Source organism: Sinocyclocheilus rhinocerous, unplaced genomic scaffold (genome assembly GCF_001515625.1).
Source record: "Sinocyclocheilus rhinocerous isolate Xijiao unplaced genomic scaffold, SAMN03320098_v1.1 scaffold1762, whole genome shotgun sequence".
NCBI classification, from domain to species: domain Eukaryota; kingdom Metazoa; phylum Chordata; class Actinopteri; order Cypriniformes; family Cyprinidae; genus Sinocyclocheilus; species Sinocyclocheilus rhinocerous.
In genome coordinates, this window is record NW_015636932.1 from 459,895 (window position 1) to 464,110 (window position 4,216).

The window sequence follows — 4,216 nt, forward strand, 5'->3', positions numbered from 1 at the left end:
ATTGCATGCCAATGTGCATTGGCTCGTTTAGTTTACACTCGAAGTAGATTGGTCTATCGAAGCGATATCCCAATTCGTCGGTCACGACGTGACGTCTCCGTTCCCTCCTTCAGGGAATGAGGGTTACCACACGTAACCGAGACGTTTGTCAGTCCAGGAGGTCTTGAACTTGGGTAAGAGGATTGCAGCAGCAGTCAGCTCTGGATCCTCCATCATCTGTCCAAAACGCTTCTGCAGGCCATTTTGCAGGGCTCTGATAAGTGGCATGCAGGTCTTGCTTGATGTCTCCAGCCTGTTGAGTTTGGACAGAAGCTGGTGGATTACTGGCAGCAGCCATCACAAGTAGACGCTGGACTCTGACTGGAGAATGTGTGAAGCTTTCAGCAGTGGTTTCATAGTGATGCAATACTCTCTGAGAAATCCCACTTCTGCAGGATTCAACCTGGCAGATAAAATGTGTATGATAAACAACTAGTCCAAATCATGACAATAGAAAAAGGAAATTAAATACATGGTATTTAATATTACTCACATTTTCACCTTGATTTCATCACATACACTCCTGATGGCATCTTCCCCCTTCTCATCAATTATGCGTATTATCCTTTCAGTGGTAAGACAGGTTGAATTCCACCGTGTTGCAACAGGGCGAATGATTTGTAGCTCACACTTGTCCTCTACCACTTCACTAGCCAAATGAGATCGCCCAGTTTTGTTCCAAATGCCCTGGCATTTTGCGAAGCTTGAACGGAAAAGCCTTTTGTAGGTGTCATTCATGCCTTCTGCAAGGGCACCATCTGTTGTTGCCACAAGATTTAGCAGGTGACATGCACATCGTTGATGAGGGGCTAGTTGATATTCCATACCAGTGTCTTCATCAAGGATCGCACTTGCATCATGATATTCAATATGGTCACTTTCATCAAGAGCATCCATGTCTACTTCATTCTCTTCTACCTCTGCATTATTCTGTGCCCCAAACACATGGAAAGCTTTTACAAAGTTGGACCCACTATCAGTTGTGGTTCTTACAACTTTGTCTCTAATCTTGTACTGGCAATGGACATCATCAAGAGCAGCAGCAATCATGTCAAATGTATGAGACCCTCTCAATCTTTTGCACGCCAGTGCTGCAGATTTTCTTTCCAAAGACTCTTCCACTATTCAATGGCAAATTACACCTAGGTAACGTTTCTGATGAGCCGACCAACAATCTGTGGTGGTTGCAACAAATTTTACTTTAGCCAATTCTGCAATTATAGTTTTCTTTAGGTCATCAGCAGCATCACAGATTCTGCTACGGACAGTGGATCTGGAGATGACTTTAGCTTGTGGTTGCAAAGTTGTAATCAGCTCTTTGAAAGCTGGCTGTTCTACCACTGCAAATGGCTGTAGACTTTCACATATGAAATTGATGACAAGCTTGTCTACAGTTGCTTGAGGGACACGTTTGCTTGTAGCTGCTAACATCATATCTGGTAACTTGGCTTGCTTACTTGCTGAGAGTTTGTTTGGTGTGGCCGTGGGCTTCCGGTGACGACATGCTGTTGTTATGATGTCATGGTACTGATCATTCTTAGATGGATGTTTCCTCTGGAAAAAATCACAGAGGAATTATACAAATTAAATTATGGGTTAATCAGCCTATATATACTTTGCTTTCCATTCATTACATAACACTTACAATAAGGCAAAAACATTATGCCTTACTAATATATATAAGACATTAAAACAAGTAAACAGTAAGCAATGAAATAAGAACAAATAAACAAATTAGCAATATTAATTAGGAATGAATTAATACAGTCTGTATTACAATGATGATAGATACATGTGCTTGTGATTTGCGTGATGATTATCATAACAATAGTGCGCCACTATTATTTTACAAAAGCACAATGTTTTGTTGTTATACGAGTATACTATACAGAAATAAAAATAGACCATTTACAGTTTCAAATTATGTCTTTCTCTTATCTGCACGATCAAAAATGACAAAGTATATTGAGTTCTTGTCTACTTCATTAGAAAAACTGCAGCAAAACGCGTCGACGCATTTGCCGACATCAGGGGGTTAAAAATCACTTGAAAATGATGGAGAAACTTTGCTATTAATCTAATCGCGCTATCCGCGCGAACCGAACCGTCAGGTGTGGTTTATATACGAATCACAGAACAACACCCCTAAACATATTAATAAATAAATAAAACATCACACAAATAGAGTTGTAATTCTTCTTACCATAATGTGTTTTTTTAGATTAGAGGCTGAATTCTTGTAAGCCGAAATCACAGCAGATGGCAAACAGTGTTTACACTGCATCAGCACACTGTCACCTTTCTTCCCTCTATAGGTGAACAGCTCCTCCAGGTGTGGCCATGGGCACTCATCCTCCGCTATGTCGTCGTCATTTCTGCATTCTTTAGATTCATCGTTGCTGTCTTGAATCTCCATGTGTCCCAAACCTTCAGTCAATAACTTCTTCACTGAACGATCACGGTCAGCTCACGTAAATCTGTGGCGGCGGGAGCTTTGTTTTTCGGTTCAAATACCAGACTTTTCATTGGTCCGACTTAAAAATATACTCATGAAAGTACAAATACCCAAAAAATTTACTTAATTACAGTAACGTGAGTAGTTGTAATTCGTTACCTCCACCACTGATGTACAGGTATGATATGTGCAAATTTTAAATGTAAAAAAGTATGTGTGTTAAATAAATAAATGTATAGTAGTGTTGTGTGTTCCACGTTTATTGCCGGGTGTTCATGAGATGGATTGCCTGAGGGAAGAAATTGTTCCTGTGTCTGGCCGTTCTGGTGCGCAGTACTCTGTTGCGTCGACCAGATGGCAACAGTTCAAAGAGGGATGTGTGGGGTCCAGAGTGATTTTGGCAGCCCTTTTGCTCGCTCTGGATGAGTACAGTTCTTGGAGAGTAGGGAGGGTTGTACCAGTGATTCGCTCAGCAGTCCGGACTATCCTCTGTAGTCTTCTGAGGTCAGATTTGGTAGCTGAGCTGAACCAGACAGTTATTGAAGTGCAGAGGACGGTTTCAATGATGGCAGAGTAGATGTATGTACAGGTATGATATGTGCAAATTTTAAATGTAAAAAAGTATGTGTGTTAAATAAATAAATGTATAGTAGTGTTGTGTGTTCAACGCCGTTCGAAAACCGCGCAGTCCGAGCTTGACAAGCGCACCGGCTCGCTTCCCCCGTCTGCGCGTCCTGAAGCGCTTGATCAGCGCCGCAGCTCCGCCAACTACAATGTTCAGCAAAACGTCAGAATAAACGAAATCCGGTAGAATATTTTGTGGTGTGTTCTGCCGAATGTTCAGCAGTTCATCCCTGGTAAAACTGATCGTGTTTGAGAAACAAAAAACAGGAAAAACTAACAAAAACAGTACAAACACTGAAGAGCCAAGCACTGTGGCGGCCATCCACGGCGCCATCTTGAGTCCATCAGATATGTAATGACGTAAGACACTGAACGAGGAAACCAGGAACAGAACACTCTTTAAATACACAACTGAATGAGGGCATAACGAGGCACACCTGAGAAATGAAGCACACTAGGAGCAGGAACAGGAAGAACCAAATATGGGCACAGTGAAACACAAGGGAGAAACTAGGTCATGGAGGTCACGTGGGGGAGGAAAAAATACACAAGAGTGTCCCACTTCAGGACCTGAGAGATTGTGGTGCCCAGGAAACTGAATGACTCCACTGTTGTTACAGTGCTGTCCATGGTGGTGAGTGGGGGGAGAGCAGGGGGTTTCCTCCTGAAGTCCAATATCATCTCCACTGTTTTGAGCATATTCAGCTCCAGGTTGTTAAGACTGCACCAGACAGCCAGCTCTTTAACCTCCTGTCTGTAAGCAGACTTGTCTCCGTCCTGGATGAGGCCGATGACTGTAGTGTCGTCTGCAAACTTCAGGAGCTTGACAGAGGGGTCTTTAGAAGTGCAGTCATTGGTGTAGACGGAGAAGAGCAGTGGGGAGAGAACACACCCCTGAGGGGTGCCAGTGCTGATGGTGATAGTCCTGGATGTGAGTTTGCCCAGCCTCACTAGCTGCTGCCTGTCTGTCAGGAAGCTGGTGATCCACTGACAGACAGAGGTGGGCACGGATAGCTGAGTTAGTTTGGACAGGAGGAGGTTTGGGATGATGGTGTTGAAAGCCGAGCTGAAGTCCACAAACAGGATTCTCACATAAGA